At 36.7% G+C, this 21,051-nt stretch overlaps 2 long non-coding RNA genes across 3 annotated transcripts in view; one reads left to right on the forward strand and one right to left on the reverse strand.

The window, feature by feature from the left end:
* LOC135579312 (uncharacterized) lies at nt 1–19,822 on the forward strand. Its single transcript, XR_010472024.1, has 2 exons — nt 1–82; nt 15,195–19,822. It is a non-coding gene; the product is annotated as an uncharacterized LOC135579312 (long non-coding RNA).
* The window catches only part of LOC110361648 (uncharacterized), an 11,041-nt gene continuing 8,172 nt past the window's right edge, over nt 18,183–21,051 (reverse strand). The window contains exons 3-4 of one of the 2 annotated variants that reach the window (XR_002418382.2): nt 19,714–19,848; nt 18,183–18,316 (exon numbers count right to left, since the gene is read on the reverse strand). This is a non-coding gene — a long non-coding RNA (uncharacterized LOC110361648). Of the gene's footprint in view, nt 18,317–19,713; nt 19,849–19,884; nt 20,866–21,051 lie in introns of those variants that run through there. The other variant, XR_010472023.1, reaches the window with a different exon arrangement.

Here is a 21,051-nt window from a genome sequence, read left to right on the forward strand (position 1 = left end):
GTAATATGTTAGTTCTTTGTGTGTATTTGGGATGGGCTATGAATGGATGGAAAGAGAAGCAAGAAGGAGCAGCTGACGTTTGGTTTGTTCTTATACTTTCAATTCCTTTTCATACTGGCTCTTGCTAAGCACTTCTCATTTGAGGTTAAAAAAAATTTTCAAGTTATTGTGTTTTCAATAAGGTAAAGTTTTTAGCAGCTAAGCTATTTCAGTACTTCTAAGCTTAGGCGCAAGGAAGAAGGAAGATTACTTCTATTAAATAAGAAATTAAAATTAAATAATTTTTTGGCTGACAAATTTGAGCGTTATCAAGATAAGGTTAAACAGCAAAGGTAACAGTCAACTCATAGTTTGTCAGGTTTTTTCAATGATATTCAATGCATAATTCTTTTTTGTAAGCACAGCAAGAAGTAAAAATTGTGATGTTGTTGAAATGTTCTGAGTTCTAGGTTGAAAGTAGGATTTCTGACCCAGTGAGCCATAATTTTCTCTAAAATTTCTCTTCTTTGTCTAGTAACAAAGAGATATTGTGTACCAATAAATACATCTTGTTTGCGTTGCATAACTTTCTAACCTGTTAGAAATACTGCTTTAAGTGTTTTATTGTTAAATATCAGCATAATAATTTTTTTCATAGTTTGTCTGAAGTTTCTTATCAAATATTAGTAGAGCTTGATGCCTGCTTACTAACAGTTTTTCATATGTAGTCACTTGTGAACAGGTATTTGTAAGAACTGACTGTCCCCATTCCTGTGTAATTGTTTTAGACCTGGTGTTCAGATACTGTGAGAGACTAGGTAATCATGATGTAGCCTGTTGGCTACAAGATCCCTGGAATTATTTCAAACCGGAGTTATTTAATCTGACTAGAGAATCAAGAAAGAGCAGATGCCTGAGTTCTAACAGTGTAGGACCTTGGCTGTATGTCCCACTGCAAGATATTTTGAGTCTCAGGTACAGAAAGAACAGGGGGGTTGAAAAAAATCCCTATTCAACTTTTCATGTTCTTTAAAGTAAATATTATATTTAAAGTATTCAATATCAGTATGTGAATATTCAATTAAGTTATAAAGTTGGTTCCAGATCTGCTGGGTGGTTTTCCATCAAGCTGGAACTGGAGAGCTTTGCAAAAAATCTGTCATTGAAAACATGAAGCCCAGTAGGTTTGCTCATTCCTAGAAATCAGTCCCTTGAAACTACAGGCAAATGCATACAAGTAATTGCTACGTTGTTGGAAAGAAAGTTTTATTATTTACACTTGTATTACACAAATTGTATTTGCATAATATAACTAGTGTAATTAGGCATACTGTACATTGCAGATCTGTATTTTTTTCTCATAGTTTCCTTTTGTTTTATTTTTTAACTATTACTTCTAAGGGTGCTGGCATGCAAGCTCTTGTGAAATTTCCAGTCCTTCTTTGCTTCAAAGACACTAATAATCTCTAATGTTTGAGCATGTTGTGACTGTATAAGCAAAATTTAGGGCTGCAGGACTAACCAAAGTGAACTCATGTGGCAGTAGCACAGCATGAGGACTTAAAACTTTGCAGCTGGGGGAGATCAGATCCCATCCCCCACTAGTGTATCTGCCTTTCATGTGTTGGGCTACAAGCTTGTACTAAAGGGTGCAGTGTGGGTCTGGATAATCTCAGGCTGTATTTGGAAAAAAAAAAATAGTCAGGGAATGGTCCTGGTATAAATGCAGCAGTAAGATCTCTGTAATGCTGGAGATCAGAATAAACACTCTTGTATATTTAGGTTTCAGAATGAATTTTTTTAGTGTTACTGCCATTGAAACCCTGGGGTGAATTTAACCCAATGCAAGATGTCCAGCTCTAGTTTTCATATACCCACAGTCTATTATTAAAATTTCATCAAGCTTTTGTCATAAGTATCTTTGTCATTTTATATTCTTCTTCACTGTTTGAAAGACTCTTTCATGTGCATATTACTGCAAGGGCTGAAGTTCAAAGCCAAATATCAAACTTTGAGCCTTGCAGTAAAACTGTGAATGGTGACAATGATGACCTGAGTTGTGTTAACTAAAATTGCCATTTGGGAGGGTTGTTTTTGCACAGTTCATAATCTTCATGACTTGTTTCTTTTCTGCCATTATATTAGACAATATTTGCATGCTGTCCATCTCTAATTTTATATTTATGTTCTACCAGTTCATAAAGGATAACCTCTAATAATCCATCTCATATGCATTTGGAGAATTGCAGATTTCCTGTGATGAAGTAGCTTCTCAGGGTGAAATGGCTTCTGAAGTATTTATTGTTCTGAAGTAGTTCTTGTTCTTTCCTAGAGATATACCCAAATCTTTCAGTAGTAAAGTTTAAAACTCCTAAATCAAAATTAACACCACTACCAGTCTCACCAATTTGATTCTTAAGGAAAACACTGTTTCCAAACTGGGTTCATACTCTTAGAATTTTAGTTTGAGCTTCAGTCCAACTCCAATGGCTTTGCAACTGGATCTTTTATTAAAATTATTCTAAACACTCCAACGCTGTCATTTTTATGTAAGTCTTCATAATGACCATCTTGTTTGTCATTAATTACTCAATTTAATGTTTCTAGTAACTCATCTACAAGCCTCCTTGAGTGTTAAATTCCTTCACTTATTAAATAATGTTATTAATCATTCCATAATCTTGTAGATCAATGTAATTTCATCCATGTACTAAAAATCAGTACTGAGAGCTGTAGGGCTTGAGTCCACACCATCAATGTGTAATTACATCACTTATCGCTCTTGCCTGATGCCCGTCTTAATCAAACAAAGATGGCAAGACTTGACCTGGCACCCCAGGATCTCATTTGGGTGGTCACCTGCTTGGGTACTGATGTTCAGATACAGCAGCAAAGTTCCTCTTTAAAAAATATTTCTAGTTTTAGAAAAATAGGTACTGTTCACTTCCCATGACCATTCTGTTTTTCAGACACTAGGAGGACATATCTTTATTTGTATCACCATGGAAAAGTCTTTCTTTTTGCCTATGTGCTCAAATTTCTTGATGTCAACAGGACTTCTATCTCATCAGAACCTGTATCCCACCCTCGTTCTTCTCAGATGCTTGTGCTGATGCTCATAATTTTGGAGTGGTTGTACTGGGGGGCGGATGAACCTGCAGTCCTAATGAGCATTGCATCTCAACTTTCTGAGGAAAACCGACTGCAGTTGAAGAGAAAGAAAAAATATTCCGTTTAATTGCCTAATATGTTATCCTGATGGCGCAATGAAGCTTACAAAACAAAATAAGTTTACCTGAGGCCAGGAACAAGCTATTGATGATAGGAATACCCATAGTTTGAATGTCAAGGTGTTAGGAAGCAAATCAGTATATCATCATTATATTTGCTATTACGAAGGTACACATTTAGAAAATTAAATGGCTACTAGTACTATTATGCTCAATCCAATTCAAGTTTTTACTTATCTAAACTCAACAATCCCAATATGAGACAAGTAGAAGAGGCAAGGTACTGGCAATCTTTGATCGCTGGTGGGAGGAACAGGCAGCTTCAGAAGGACCTTCATCCCATTAAAGCAGGAGGAGACATAGGGAGGGCTTATTTTAGTTCATTTTCATTTTGGGTACCTGAACAAATTTTGTCTGGTTACTTTGTGATCAGAGGAAGAATACGAATAGATGAAATTAATATAATTTTCTTACTCTGTGAGAGACCTGTGGGCATGAAATGTGTTACAAAGTAAGATACTGCTTTGAGTGGCAAACAGGGTTTTGTGCCAGTTCAAACTGATGCTGAACTTGGCCAAGATTGTTTCATGCAGTGGTAATGCTAGGGGAAAAGCAAAAACCAAGCTACATTTTAATTTGTCTGTTATGCTCATCTGCACACAGCCAGCATTATTTGTATGTGAGGATACCCATGAAATCCACTGTGAACGGGATGAGTATTCTTAGAGATGTGAAATTAGGCTTATCTCTTTGAAAAAAATGATTTTCAGATATAAAACAAAACAACAATTAATGCAACAATTACTATAGCTTGCAAATATTTATTTTCAGATATTCTCCATACCACACTTTGGCAGTGAGTTCCATAACTACCTTACATATTTCAAGAAGCAGCATTTCTGTTAATGACATTTATCCACTGGAGAATTTTATGGAAATTTCTGAGTTTTTGAATGTAGTAAAATGAAGAATAAGAACCTCTTCCTTTAACTTAACAGAATGTAATATATTTTCATCATAAACCCTTGTATTCATCTCTTCTGTAAACATTCATACTATCTTTCAATCTCTTTTTATGAAATTTTTATTCCAGGATTGTGATCGTTTTCATAACCGATTTCTGCGTCCCTTGTGATTCTGTAATATACTTCAGGAAGTCCTTTTGTATTTTTTATGAGAAGTAGAATAACAACATCTTTAACTGTGGTTTGTATTTAATCTGCCTTCTAGCCTCAAAGCATTTTCAGTCTTCACTACCTACTCATGACATTTTACTCTTTTTTTTCCCTGCACGTACTCTTCTATATTTCTAAATAGAAGATAGGATTTGTGTCAACTGTTGCTGATATCTTGAAGTTAGATGTTTTCATCTAAGTTGCTGTCATATTCAGAGCAGTTTGTCTAGATTTGCCCTCTGGAATTGCTTTAGATGCTTAGCTTAAGATTAAAAATATTTAGTACATATATTATCAGGAAAGCAGAATGAAGAGTAGGAGCTGTTGATGTTTAACTATTGACAGACAAGAGCGGGAGCAAACAATTCGAGATATTCAATATAGCCTGATTTAATATCAGTGTTCTGAAGACTTTTTTTATATTTAATTTCAAATATTGCCACCCAGAATCTGTAATTAGAAGCACTCATTTGGGACCATCAATCCTTTTTCCTGCTCCAAGACATGATCACTTCTATTTACATCACTTTCTAGAAAATGACTTTTCTAGATGTTTGTTATTAAAATCTTCCCGTGATAAAGGCACAACTTGTCCCCTTTCTCTGCTTCTCTACCTTTACTTGGAAGCTTTTACCTGTTATTTGACCAAATCTCCTATTTTCCATTTTTTACATTCCCTCTTGCCATGTCCTCAATAGCTACACAGGTTCTGTGTTGATAGCAATCTTTCAAAAATTAAAAATAAATGTTGCATTGCTTTTTTGTGTATCTCTACATTAACCCACTACAGAAAGAAGTGAGCCTTGACATTCCCTTCATAAAATACAATTCATTAGTTTCTAAAGTTTGTCTTGTAGATATTTAGAGAATTGTTTTTTTTTTTTTTCTAGCATGTTACTGGAAATGGAGCCAATAAAGCTCAGTCTGTGATTCGATTTCCTTCTTTTCCCTGGTTTTAATGTAGGAAAATATTGGGTTCTTTCCCAGCCTTCAGAAATCTCTCCCATCTGGTCTGCAGTCCCAAGAAAGTCAACAAAAACACTGATTGTTCTGGTAAACCTGAAATCTTAGGATTGTTCTCTTCACATACAACATATTTGAAAACGTTCAGATGTGGCCAGTTATTCCCTGCCCTGTTCTTTCTCAATTGTATCTGATACAGTATTTCTTCAGTGGTGGTACCCATATGAAATGTTGACTACTTTTTTCACTTGATCCTTTATATACAATTTTAATTGTGTAACTTTAGGAACTGATCTGCTTTCAGATCTCACAATGTGTTACTACATCAGATGGATTCTAGATATTGAAAGTGCAAAAGCTAGCTTATGACCATGAGGAGGAACATTTAAAATTTAGATAATAAATGAAGAGTGGTAAGACAGCATGGAGCATCCACACTGACTATATTACAAGTTCATTGTGAACTTTACACTTCAGAGTGAATTTCTATGTCTGAAAGAGAAATGATGCAACAGTCTGAAAGTATGGAGATGTAGTTTTCTTTGATCACTGCGGTCAATGTCAGTGTGACACTAACACTTGGTGACATCAGGTTTTTCCTCTGTAGAGCTCAATGGTCAAACCCAAAGTGGGAAGGACAATTGTTGCTATTTTGTTAGTGAGAAAACTGACCAAAAGGAAAGTAACTTACCCAATATCTTGTCACTTATCTCTTACAAAAAATTAGATTTTTGACACATTTCTAAACAATCTGCAGATCATATGGGTAAATCTGATAAAACCTCAGATTTTATCTGCAGTGAAAGGACCCTTTTGAATCTGCCAGCTTTCTAGAGCATAAAGACAGTATGATAAAATCAGAACTGAATAACTTCCTGGGCCTTTTCATCAGGGAAATGCTTGTAGAGAGCAGTGGCTTTCCTTGAGAGCTTCATATCCAGTACTGGGATCAGCATATGCTTTTTCTCCAGCCACAAATACTCACAGAAAACACATTTTGATCCTTTCAGTCACTCAATCTTTCTGTTCCAGGAGTTAATCCTTATAGGTAGTTTCTAGCTCCTCTGGCCTGTTGTCTCATACTTTCAGAGAACAAATCAATCAGTTCTTCAAGACGATCTTGAACAGAGACTTGCTTCCTAAAAATTGAGAGCAAAACCTGACTGTAGGAAGAGCACAGGAAAGTGTCATTGGGTTGACTTCTCCTTATGCTACCACAGGTGAGGAGACCTAAATCTCCAAATAGTGTCTTGGAAGGGGGAAAACTATTAAGGTGTGACTGAGAACTGAAAAGGAATAACAGATCCCAGAACAAACTACATTGGTTTCAATTGCATCAAAAAGACATTAAACCCGTCCAAGGGCAGATTTTATAATAGATTTTTTTGAGTTTTGTTGCTTTGCATTTGTCTGTGCAAACCGCTTGCATATTTGATGTGCTTTCCTTAAATGATAGATTATTATTGAACACATTTTTTTAATTTTGAATAGAACTGTCTCAAAACTCCAGTTTTTGTTATCTCAATATTTGTGCTAGTGGCTTAATGAAAATTATGTCATGTGTAAAATGATACTAATAATGTGTACAGTAGAATTCACCAGAAGATTTAATGATTATTGGAGGAGATTCCATTGAGAAGGTATTTCTACCCTGTCTAGAAGAAAAAGTAGGTTGGTACTCTTGTACCAGGTTGGAGAACCTCCAGAGCCTTCCTTTATCTAACACAAAAAATGTTCTTGTCTTCACTGGGGTTCAATGGAAAAAGTTCAGCTTTGAGAGCTTCTGTGCAAATGTTTATGGTTCTTTCTCTAGACTAATTATTTAGTGTTCTTTACCTTGCAGATGGTTTTATTCATGCTTGCATATATGCATGCTATTTCCCTCTGACAAGGGACAAGACCAGAGAGGAGTCACTACAATATTTAAAAAGTGAAGATAATTATGTCCCGGAGGGAGTTAACTGCAAATCTTGTCATGCAGGTAGCAGCAGCAATAGAAATATAGTGACATGGAAAGCAACTGTGAAAAATCTCAGGACCCAGCTTCTTCCAGATTCATGGCTCTCAGATCTTCCTGTACGAAAAAAGACTCCAACTCTGTATCTATATTGGAGGAGATTACTCCTGAATTATCTGAAGGGTTAAATTTACTTCTGCTTGGTGGAATCAAATGAAAAGAGAAATAACTTGGTCCAAGTGTGCATGGCAAGGGGAAAGAAAGACATTGCAATTACAATATCAGAAAATGATTTTAAAGATAAGAGAGCCCCATCAGTAATGTTAGTTAGGTACTTAGATGTGTGTCTACACACAACCTTCATAAAAGCCATTTGTCTATAGAAATCCACAGAATATTCTTAAATACATTATCCTGAAATTATTTTGCAACCTCTCAAGTATTTATATTCTTTACTATATGGTGTGACAGTGCTTAAACATATAATGGGAACTTGGTTGAAAACTCCAGGTGCTATTGTGAATAAATGTAAAGGCAGCCATTAATGACTGAGCCTAAAGAATAAGCTTCCCATGGAAACAAGACTAGTTTAATTCAAGGTTACAGGGAATGGTTGTATCCTGTAAAGATTAGTTTTTCTTCTGAAAAAATCCTTAAGGGTTGAAATGATAATTATTTCTTTGTTCATGTATCAGTTCAGATTCTTCAAGCTGTGTTCTCCTGTTTTTCTATTCATGACAATTTAAAACCAAACCAAAATACAAGTATGTCAGGCAAAACTTCTGAACAGATTAACTTTGGGATTTCAGTTGCAGAGGAAAAAACCAACAACAACAAAATGGACAAAACAAAACAATAAAACCCAAACAAAAATAACCAACCACTCAAAAAAATCTAATTTGGAATGGTGTTAATAATGTACTGAATCAATAAAATTTTGAGTGAAAAAAAGGAAACCATTTGACATTTTTATGATGTAACAAGTTGAGGCAAGTTTTCCTGTTTCTTAATTGGTACTGGAAAAAAATGGACCAGTTCTGCTGGTGTCAGTTGATATGAGTCTGAACTCAATGGGAGGCAAAGACTTTATATCAACTTGAGTGTTTGGGATTCTTTATATATGAATGAAAAAGCCTTCCCCAGAATGGTTGTTCTAACAGGGAAGTATTTGCAGCAGGAAGTAGCTGTTAAAATGAATTAATTATCTATCTGATTACATTTGCTTTGTCTAACTGCTTGCTTTGAATACATGAAAACTGTACAAGGAAGCTGCATGCCAGTCTTTAGTGAATGAATATGGTGACAAAAAATAGATGCAGAAAATTATTTTGAGACATTTTTTACAGTTTATTTTGTGAGCTCAAGGAAGAACAAATTGCTGATGAATTTGTATCCAGTGGCACTGTCTGCATTTTTAAGACATTGACAGTACAAGAGGTTTTTCTGGCAGCTGTTCTGACTGTGCTTTGAATCTTAATCAGACATCTGTGCCAAAGAGTTATAATAGCACTTACCACAAACTCTCCTTTGTAAACATTAGTTAATTAAGCAGAACTCTTTTGAAACAGTAGAAACTGGGAAGTCTACAAGGCAGAGATGGAAGGAGATCAACAGAAACAGAAGTAACAGTTGAGGGTAACACGTGAGAGCTAAACTCAGATTGTACGGTATTGTGGTTTTGATCTATGATTTTCTGTTTTTAGTGAGTTTGGTAAGGTAGAGCCTACATCCAACAAGCAAATGCCTTCCTTTCTCCACATATGTATTATTGGAAATAAGAAATATAATTCTAGTCCCAGGAACTGAAAATGACTTCTCCATTCCAGTGCCAGTCAGTGCTCTAACACCCGTTTCCTTGCTTCCAGAAGTTCATCAACTCTCATGAAGATTCATAGTGGTCAAATAGTCAACAGCTGAAAACAGGAGGAGGAGAAATTTGTTCCTCATGTATCAGAAAGGCTTTGTACAACAAGAGATCTTAGTGTGGCTGTTCATCTTTTCATTGCCTGTGGTGCATTTCATGTTAGGCTTCAGACTGAGTTTCTTAATCTTCCTCTTGAGTATCACTTAGATCTGTGCTGTCTAAAGGGTTTGAGCTTTGGACTTGGGAGAACATTGTTACTGCAGGTCATGTCACTAGTTCTCTCCATTAAACACATTAATTTTTTGTTTGTTTGCTTTTTCTGGTTTGTGATCTCCCCTAAAGATGACCAGTAATTTTTTCTAACCTTTTCAATTTTCACCAGTGAACATTTTTATGTCCCTTTTTTGTCTTCAGTTTCACAACTTTCACCTGTTCCTAGAACACTAGTTACTAATGACCTTTTGATTCACCTCTTTTTCTCTCTTGTTCCAGTAATATTTTGCAGTTAAATATGCTGTGGAAGCTGATGTGGCAGCAAATAAATGAGTCATCTGCTAGAACAGGGACTTTTTTTTCTAGTCTGCAGCAGAAATTTCTTTGAATTAAAAGAAAAGGTCAGAATTCAGTGAACAACAGGCATTGACAATGCAATGAATGATGAATCTCGGTGCACAGCAAGAGTGCGTGTGACTTGGATTTAAAGAGGAATAAGAAGTTTAGAGAAATATGAGAAATATGATTTTTGGGTTTTTTTGACAAATGCTGCAGTAGATGTGACTAAGAACTAACATCCTGAGCATGCTTTTTGTTATACATATTGTTCTCTTATTCACCAACTTATCCTCCCCATGCTTTCAAATGCTTTTTGGATTCACTAACTTTGTCCTCCTTTAATCTAATCTCTCTGGTGTTCCTGTCTCTTGGTGGCAGAGCCTTTGCCTATATTTAGTTTTCAACTGAGGGTCTTTGACTTTTGTAAATGACGGCAGAAGAAATTATGCTGGGTAAGCCATATGTACAACATATATGCATGTACTTGTGAGGATGAGCCTGTCTGGAGATTACAGAAAACATTAGATGGATGTAATAATGCCCATATCAAAACTAAGACATCCCTTTCTATTCAATGTTCCAGGAAAAAAAACAACCAAAAGACACAACAGCAAAAACACAAAACTGAATAAAACCAAGCATATTGAATGGGGAGGAACTAGAGAAAAACAGGAATGAAGCCTGGTGGCCTCACATAGCACAAAAAGTGCTTGACTGGTGAAGAGTGTTTGCTTAGTCTTCTAATTACAGAGACTTAGAACAGCAATGATATGTGGGGATGTGCTGAGAGCAAAGAATTGGCAGGGTGTAGTGTAAAGCTTTACAGAGCCCGGAAGATGACCTAACTCAGCTCTGACCCTACTGCAAAGTCTTGTTCTTGTTGGAGAAGCTTGCTGGTTTATCCAGCAAGCAATTCTTTGGATGAAATCCTGGTGCCGCTGCTGCTGCATGAAAACAAATGGTGAAGGCTCATGAAGCTTTTCATTTTCACCCTGACAGGGGACATAACACTCTGAGGACAGGAATGTTAACTAGATATTTCAGAGTCAGGCTTCTCTGTGCTGTAGGTTTGTTTGCACACATGGGGAATTAGCAGAAAGAGATTATTATGAAGGATCCAACCAAAGTTCTCATTTGCTTTGGCACAAGATGGATAGAAAGACACAGATCAGCTTGTTCTATCCAGCCTAGTAAAAACTCTGAGATATATCTACTCTAGGACTAGGTGCCAACAGTCAGAAATCTGTGTACAGTGGTGAAAAAAAGAGTCAAAACTTTCCTTCTTAGGCTTTGTGAAGGCCTATTAAAAATGTAGTCAGGGAATATAAAAGCTTAAGACCAAAGCATCCTTTGAAAAGAGGATGGTAGCAGTCTTGAAAGTAAATAAGATGTACACTTGGATTTTGGGAGAAGCAATGGAGTAAGGATGCATAGTTTTCCTGCTTTTTAAATGGTTTTAAAAGCCTGCTCATCCCATGTGGCTCATATAGCCTCAAACTGTGCTACAGACTTGGTTTTGGCTCAGTTATAAAAACTAAAATTACTAAAGCTGTCAGGTTTTTATAAAATGCACAAGTTGGATGTTACTGTCAAAAGAAACTGGGAGATTTTAGACAGTAACTTTTGCTACACTAGGAAAACAAAGGTATACAGGGTAACATAAAACTAAATATGGACTTTTTGCTGTGTTTTCACCTCCGTATTCATGTGTCAAGATCTGAGTGCTACTAATAAACAAAGGTTTTGTTGCACTATGTGTCATAATAACCACTTATTAAAATGATGCCACTTTGGCAAAAGGACATACTGGTTAATTTTTGGTGAGGATGCTGCATATATTCAGACTGTGGCTCTACTTTTTGGTGTATCTTAGTGCCTTCTCAAGAGGGCGGAGTCAGGCCTCATGAATATTTTTGAGAATTCCATTCAAATCTCTGTAAGTTTATGGCTTGCCTGAGAGCACCTTGATGGATATAGTATGGGGCTGAGGGAAACAAAAGAAAAGCATAAAAAAATTAATATCAAACTTGCCAGTTCTCTCAAGTAGAAGTGAGAAGCCTTGGTCTTTGATCATGCCAGGCTTCATGTCGTTTCAGTGAGATTATGATCTGATCCTTGTGAGTTGTCAGAAATGGTTTAGCAAAGCTTTCAAGGCTGGGGAGAATGCTTACATGTTGTAGTTAACCATCTTAACGTGTATACCTTCAGTCATATTTTTATTTCTGTAATAGAGATTATATTCCTTCAGAGCTCAAGTTCTTCACCAGAGATACTAGAGTTTTGTGAAAATGGGCAAAACTTGCTACTCCCTGTTAGTAAGAGAACTCTGTAAAATGATACTCAAGGTTTAGACAGAAAGACTCAACATACTTTTCAAGTTAGAAGGAATCTAGAACAAGTCAATATAAGGATGCCAATCATCTTGTTAGGCTGTAAAGAGCTATGTAACACTGTCAGACAGAATTCTCTCTTGAGACATTTCTTCAATGGCAAAGCTGAAATGTCCTTTTTAAATGGAAAGACTTGCTCTTGTAACAGGTTTATAAAACATCTTCTGTGAGAGGAGCATTGTACAAAAATTTGCAGTATACCAATGAATAAGGAAACGTAGAGAAGACTGGTAACCAATGGGGAAGTGGAGCTGATGTGACAATTTCAATTATATGGTCAATTGCTTATTAACAGCCTTCTATGAAGGCCTTCAAAGAATATATCTACAGATCTCTTGTTTGTCAAGGGAAAATATATCTTTGTTTGTAATAGAGATCTTTGCATATGAGATCACAAAATAAAAAAAAAAGAAAAATAAAAGGAAAAAGACCTTTCCTTGTTCCTTATGTCATTCATGAACTTGTGATTGTTTTGATTAACAGACACTCATCACAAGTTCTCTGAATGCTTGTCAGCTTGTGCCTGTCAGGATTTTGTAGGTAGTAACAGATGATTATGTCTCTTTATGGAACTAGCCAAGGGGTTAGATAGCCTGTCATGTATCTTTCTCGTAAAGCAATAAAATGAATTAAATGAATGAGGGACTTTTTAATGGACCTCTAAAATAATGCAGTGAACCTTTTAAATCAGGTCTGGCCCAAATAGCGATTAATTTGGCACATGGGTAATCTGCAGAAAACTTCTACTGGGGTAGAAAATTCTCTTTTCCATCTCCAGTGCCTTTAAAACATCTTCAGAACCAATCCTGGAAATGGCAACTTGCAACCAGAAGGTCTCACCAATAAATCAAAATAATAAAAAACAAAGAGAAAATATTTGAATACCTAATTTCAGGAAAAATGACAAGGTTAAATGCCTTGCTGGCATTTGGATATTGTGCTGAGTGCATTAGAAATGCAGATAGATTGCTGGGGTGTTGGGAAGGCAGTGATCCTAAGACATAATTTATAACCTGTCACAGTATAAATTATTTAAAGGGAACATTTCTGGAAATATCAGTAATATATCTAAAAAAAAAAAATCAAGAACCAGTAAAACTTAGTAATAAATGGAAGACATTGCATGATGGGAGGGATTTTGAAGTAAAAATTCAGATTTCATAAATTAAGAGTTATTGAAAAATAATTTGGGTGGTTTGTAAAACTTGAACTTACAAACATATGAAGAAGAATAATGAAAGTACAAGAAATGTCATTCCTTGAACCCAAAAAAAAGTATTATGGTGTGTGTGCAGTAAGAAATAAGGTGACAACAGAGCAATAGACGTATCAGTGTTGTTCAGAATGACACTGATCAAATACATGAATAAAAGTGGAAAAAAAAGAAGAAATTACTGCAGATTGTACTAATTTTAACTCATCTCTCTTTGGGATTGAACTTTGGTTACATAAAAGTTTGAAAGACAACTTTAGGAAGGAGCATCTTTTCATTGGTGCCCAGTGACAGGACAAGGGGCAATGAGCACAAACTGAGACACAGGAGGGTCCTCATGAACATCAGGAAACACTTTTTCACTGTGGGGGTGACTGAGTTCTGGCACAGGTTGCCCAGGGAGGTTGTGGAGTCTCCATCCTTGGAGATACTAAAAATCTGTCTGCGTGTAGTCCTGGGCAATAGGGTCTAGGCAGCCCTGGTTGGGCAATAGGGTCTAGGCAGCCCTGGTTGAGCAGAGAGTTTGGTCCTTTTCAATCTCAGCCATTCTGTGATTATTCTTTTGAACCAGAGTTTAGACAAATGTTGGCAAAATGTCTACATTTGTGGTCTACAACTAATTGAAAAGAGAAAAATAAGACTTTTTATATAAAAAAATGTTCAATATATGAAAAAATACTGCAATCTGTTTATTTTTAATTAACTCCTCTAAAAATTTTCTCCATCTTCCTTGCAAATTTTTGGATTGCAATGACATTTTATGAGACTAATTGCAGATATTAATGTATTTTAAAAAAATGAATAGTTTGGGTCTTGGAGCAAATAATATTCCACAAGTAGATATGGAATGAGAAGTCAGAATTAGTCTGACAGTTGGAAGCTGTGTAGCTGCAGATACACTAATAACTCTTGTTGAGAGTACTGTTTGCACCACTACTTCTAGGCTGAGAGTACTACCAGAATGATCCCTCAAAAGACCACTTATGTTTAGGAAGTGAACAGTTTCTTGACACAAGGATTATCTGCCCAGAGCACAGTGTAGCTCCAGTTTTTAGAGAAAACATGTTTTGCTGAGCTTAATTAATAAAATTCCTTCTTATTCCTCTTGTGGCATGTTTGAACAGCTCAACACGCTACTTGAGGTGGTGTTCTTCTGCAAAATATCTTGTGACTACAGTCTCTGGGTTTTTGGACCAACAAGCAGAACATCCTTGCTGAGTGAGTAGGGTTGCTCATCCCCACTGCCTGGGGATCCAAAACCTTGTTTGAATCTGGATTTTCTTTGTAGTCCCCAGAGCTCTTGTATATTATTCTAGAGTTTTTCCACTGTGCATGCATAGCTCAAGAGGTGATGGCAACATCAACACCTTTTTGTCTCCTCCAGTGCCTACACAGTGGCAAGGGACAGATGTGTTTGTGAACCATGAAGTATGACCCTTTTCCAGGCTGCATGAAGAAGTGTCAGCAGATGACTTTCAGTTAGAAGAGAGGTTGTGCTACTGCAAAATGAGGATACATTTGCCCTTTGGAGGAACTACAGACATTTAAGGGAAAGGGCTTAGTGATGCCCCACTGGCAGAAGTCAGGAAGGCTTGATCTAGTTGTGTGCTGCTCTAAAAGAACAAGTGCACCTGTCCCTGTAAGAGTTGAGGATTTGTACTGATGCATTTCATGGTACTGAAACAGGCAATTTTCCAAGAGAACAGTTCAAAAAAACTGGAGTTTTCATGTTGGCTTAAGTTCCCTTTCTGTCCCGGGGGAAAATTGAGCTAGAAATTCCTTAGTTTCTGCAAAACACAATCTTACCTAGAAGTGGAAGACAATTTATACAGAAACATTCCTGTCTGTCAACATCTGTTTTCTACCTGCAGGTCTGAAATTAGACAAACTACCACCAGTGCAGGACTAGAGGAAAAGGATGGCTTCTCTGGACCTGGCTGGCCTTTTACTGATAAAACCAAGGATGCAGTTGGGCATCTACAGCCACAAGGTCACACTTACAGGACTTATTTTCATCTTTTGTCCACCTGGACCCTCACATACTTTCTTTGCAGAACTGATTCTGGTGTAAAACAAACAGTAAAAAGTGTATGTGCATCTGCAGAGCCCAAACTGTAAAAAATGGGATGGATCTCCATAGCTCTCAAGAACTTTCGAATAAATTGGGCTATGCATTAACTATTTCTCTGTGGTGAAAAAATAATGGCAAAATACATCCTAATAATTTCATTTATGTAGTCTGATCTAAACAAACAAATGCAGGGTTGTTTTTCCATCTCCTTTTTCTTTTTCCCTGGCAAAATGTGATAACATAACTGTTCCTTGGCAAGAGAAACTCATATTTCTTCACAACAGACTCCTCTGCATATGTTGAAATGGCAAAATCAGATAAAATGTTCCTGTTATTGGAAAAGAAACTCCAAACAATTCAAAACTCAAGGTCATTATGACTGACAGGATGCTGGAGAGTCACTGACACTAAAGGATTTGACTGCCTTTCAAACATATGTATCAGATGGTAGTTTTCTTTCTAAATTAGACATTTGCTGGTAGAAATCCAATCAGGTCAAGAGATATTACATTTCAGAGTTTAGATGCCTCTTGATACTCATCAGCTTATCTTTGGTATCGTATTTTGGTGTAGCATCTCTTTGCTCATGCTGAAACTTAAAGAGGTGTCTCAACTCCCACGCTTCAACACCCACCTCCTCTGATGTCTTACTTTTCTGACCCCTGCATTAGGTAACGGTTTGGTAACAGCCTACATGAGTGGTTTACAAATCCAGAAACCCTTGAACTTACAAAGGTGCTGCTAAAATGATGGTGACTTTCTGCTTAGTGCAGAGGTTGAGCTGGCAAGAGCAAATATGAGAAGGATCTGCAGTGTGTTCAGGGACAGCAGCTTTTGTCATGGGATTAAACCATAAAATGCTGCAGCTGCTCCCATGGCCAGGAAAGTGAAGAAGGTCAGGAACAATCCCAGTAGAGCCCTACAGCAGCAGGCTCAGGAAGCAAATTGAATGTGGGGAATTATCAATATATTTGCATAATTTTGAATATTTTTTGTGTCATCCCAAACACGAATTAGCTCCTGTCTAGATAATTTTCTTTTTCTGTTTCTCTACTAGACACCAACAGAGTGTGGAAGTGGGGGTTTGCAGAAATATCAAGTAAAAGCATGTTGGTTATGCCCTGGGTGTCTGCAGTGATTTCAGGATTTTGACATGCCTTAGTTCTTGCTGCCTCGGACAAGCAGTCGACTTTGTCTGTACAGAATATGGATATCTGAGCAAAGGTTTTGTTACAGAAGAATCTTCCCCCTAAAGCCTCTGTTGAATGTTTGGTTTACGTTCCTGTTACTTTGCCGTACTTAAATTGAGGATTTCTTACATAAATAAGTACTACCTTAAACAAAATAAGATGAAGCTTTTACAAATGTATTTTAAGGTTATTGAAGCACTGATGAATTATGTGTTGATTACGTACTTAAAATGATTATATAATGGTTGTCCTAAGAGGTCTTAGGGAAGAAAAAAGCACGGGCTCATGCTGAACATGTAACAAGAAAAGACAATATTTCAAGAGCTGAAACTACTAAGAGAATAGTTTGACTCTCATTGAGTATTTCACTCCATATCAAGCAAGTCAATCTCAGGGAAAAAAAAAAGCATAATTTCTGGAGGTGTTAATGTGCCTGACATTATAATAACAGAAGTAGATATGGCCCCTTTTCATCTTAGATATTTGAGCTCTTACTGAAGGGAAAATGCCTACTTGTGCACATAGGGGCTTTCAAAAGCCTATGAGGTTTGCATTGACCATAGTGATCCTGGGTGACGTTTTGCCTTGGAAGGTAGATTTTGTTCAGCTTGTGTTGTAGATGATCAGGAATTTGTGGACTTTTCACTCCCCGTGATGTGCAGAGGCCCAGAGCAGAGCTTGCTGACTCAGAAGGGGACACACTGTTCCCTCACACACCTCTACAACTGGACCATCAGAGAGGGGAAAGTCATCTGGACCCACCTTCCTCAAAGCAACAAAGGTTTTTGGTGTATAGGGCCCTACAGCTGACATTTGCATCCACATAGTATCCTGGTCCCACAGCACAGAAGAACGCATGCCGCTTTCTATCAACTGACAAATGGAGAGCTTGGACGAGTGCTAAAAATTCAGAACTGCCTTCCTGGAAAAGATGACTCCAGAATAACAGAAACCTCTGGAAGTTTTCAGCTTAATGGATTATTGGCTGTACTGTGCTCTGAGATCCCAGCTCAACTCTCTGATACCATCATACCAATGAGTACACGACATACGGGATTAGGACATTCAGTATCTATTATTTAGCACTCCCATGTATCTTTTTTTTTCCAAAGGCACATAAAGATTGAGGAAACATTGAGTGGTCATCTAGGCCTGCTGTCAACTCTGAGGCGGAAGCAAGAAGAGCTGGATTTACTTTTGACATATTTGCCAAGGTCTGTTTTAAACTCTCCACTAAAGAAGATACTTTGACCCTCCTCAGACTGTTGGAGTTACTTCACTATCATTGCACTTGTGTTTTTTGTTACTCTTACCACCTCAGCCTTTGCTGATTAAACCAATTTATTTTCACCCCCTTTCTCCTTAGGAATGTTGAAGAGTCCCATCCATATAACAATACCTCATTTATCAAAAAGCTGAAACTTTGCTCTTCATCCTCTCTTTTCTAGACTGAACAAACTTGGTTCCTCCAAATCTTACTCCACAAATCATGCTCTTAAACCTCTTCCAGTTTTTAAGATGGTTCTCTGAAATCTCTCAAGTTTGAGCAAATTTTCAATTGCAGTGCCTAAATCTGAAGGCAGTATTCCAGCTGCAGACCCCACTGTACAAATAGAGAACAATAATTACCTTATACCAACATAGTCTGGGTTGGAATTTTACTTTTTTCACCAACTTCCATGCTGGTTCTATTTTGCCTGTGTTCAGGCCCAGTCTGCTGGGGAGGGGACACCTATAAAGACATGATTTCTCATTATTCCCCTTGCTTGACTTTTGTAACACGTGGTATTTTTTTTTAATTGCATGTCACCCTGAGGATTTTTGAACTTCTGTCAAGTTTACCAAAGTGGCTGAAAATCCTGGTTCTCTTCTCAAGAGTTTTGTTTTGTGTTTTGTTTTATCTAACTTGCAAGCTGCAAAAGTTTTCAGATTTCTCTGTGTCTCCATGGTCAAATCACCAATGAAAATGTTAAATAAAACCAGATTCAGAACAGATCCTCAAGGACCTTCACCTGAAACACCCTCCCATTTACAGAAAACCAAAATGATGTCCTTTTCCTCTCCAAGTTTTTGAGCAGTGATTTTCTGAATAATATATGTAAAATATAGGCCATATTCCCTAACTTGTTTGACAAGTTCACACCAGGGCAACATGAAGAACTTTTATGACCTGTTGCCCTGTCTTCTTTCTCTCAATTTATGTAGGCTAAAATATCAGTCAGAGAGGGAAATGAAGTTGCTTTAACATAATTTGTTCTTGACAGTTACACATTGGCTGTATTTTTATCACCTTACTATGATGTAAGTGCTTATGAAATGTTTAATAATTCCACTATTTCCAGAAACTGAAGCTGAGGGCATTTCAGGTACTTCTGATTCCTTTTTAAATGCATACTGATATATTTTCTGTTCTCTTGAATCTGTTCCTCACTCCCATGAACCATGAGTTTTTAAGGATAGTTTTCACTGACTCAGATTTCTTAAGTATCTGTACAAAATGGTGTCTCAAAGGCAGGGTGAGAAGAGATTCTGAAAGCCTGATATGTCTAAATCCTGAGATACGCTTTTGGAGATCAGTTTCTATGTAAGTCTTATTTCTCATGGAGGCAAAATTAGGCTGTTAGTGTCAGGAAAGGTATAAATCTTGGAGGGAGCTGCAGAAGTGACTCAGGCTTCTGAAGATAAAATGCATGAGAAGTTTGAGCTGAAATTAAAGAGCATAAAAAAGGTATAAATAGTAATAAAGCTGTGTAATTGCATCTCTTTCGCTTACCTCAGAACACTTCTGGCAATAATTTAGCGGCAACTGGTGAGAAATGTTATTCCTTTCACAGAGGAGAAAAGTCCTAAAAATTATTAATCGCCTCACATGACCTTCTGAAAGTAGGTTTTGCAAACTGGGGAACCAGACTGCCATTTTTCTCCACTAGGTGTTGGATGTTTTCTTTGACTTTGTTAATATTGGTGCTGTTTTAACATGCCCAGTTATGAACTGACAAACGCTGCACTCTCCATAGAAAATGTCCTTATGGAGCACATTACATGCTAGAGTTGCTCCTTCTTTTTATAATGCAGACTTTAGGTTGGATTATAAATAAGACCTCAATTAAATGACGCTACGAAACATACCTTTACCTGCACTGTATTTCTTCATCTGTTTCTCTGTTCAGTGCTTATTTATAGGTAATAGCTGTTGCTCTGCTTTGGAGTTGTGTTTCACTGAAGTTAATATTTCTCATGGGATTTCTTTTTCTTGGGCAAGCTCTACAATACACCATGAAATAAACATGGATGAATAAAGACAGGAGAAATGAAGTTTATTCCAGAAAGTCAGTTCACATGCCTCTCATGACTAACTGGTGTTGGAAGGATGCAGTGACAGTCTATCAAAGATTTTCAGCATAATTAGATTACAAATGTTCTTACCGTAAATAACAAGGTCAAATAATAATATGTAGCAGTCATATTTTGGTACATTTTCTATTTAACTCCTGTGTCATTTGATCTGAAAACACTTGCTAGACTTGAAACATAGTTAATTTTGTCAGTAACACTCATTGGTATCACTAGAGTCTTCATCCCAAAATCTTAAGCACTTGAGCTGAAAACAAAGTCTGTTCTAAAAGTAAAGAAATAATTTTGTTTCCCACTTATGTATTTATTTTATATAGAAGTGTCTTATACAATTAAATAGTGCAATAAAATCCCCATTAAAAATAAATCTTTAATGCAGAAATGTGGTTCACATAGTGTCCTTCTTAGGAGACTTCAACTATGAATCAACATGTAAGAGGAGTCTGGGTAAATATAAGACTTCACTTCTTATAGCCTGAAGCCATGTGAATTTTTCCTCTTTATTATAAATAACACTGAAGTGTATGTTTATACAACCCACCAAATATGTTTGAAAGGCTTTTATAGCCCTCAGCAAGGAAAATGTTATAGACACAAGAACTGTATATTTTGAGCACAATACACTTAAACTTTTTTTTCTTTTTGTGTTCTACAAACTGTTCCCTCCTAAAAAAAAAAAAAAAAAAAAAAAAAAGAGAGAGAGAGAGGAAAAACAATCTTACAATACCATATAACAAGCTAACAGTCAAGGTATATGCAGCTACTTAGATCCCAACTGCCTTTTTTTTTCACAGGTGAGAGATGAAGTGCATAAAAAAAGTCTCCTGAAGTGAGCTGGCATTTCTCTTCATTTTCTGCATAATAGCAGAAAACAGGGCAGACATTCCTGAGAAGCCTTGGGGTGAATGCACTCAGCTGGATTTCATCCTGTTACGACAGGAGAAAAGTCTGACAAGAACCAATACTGGAAGGTTCATTCTAGTAAATTCTTAGTTAAAAAGTGAAGACCTATTGAGGGATTTCCCTTTTTTTTTTTTTCTCTTTCCTTTCCTCCCAATAACATATAATGAAAATAATAATTTGCTGAAAATTCACTTTTCTAACCAAAATTCT

The sequence above is a fragment of the Columba livia genome, chromosome 4 (genome assembly GCF_036013475.1).
Source record: "Columba livia isolate bColLiv1 breed racing homer chromosome 4, bColLiv1.pat.W.v2, whole genome shotgun sequence".
NCBI classification, from domain to species: domain Eukaryota; kingdom Metazoa; phylum Chordata; class Aves; order Columbiformes; family Columbidae; genus Columba; species Columba livia.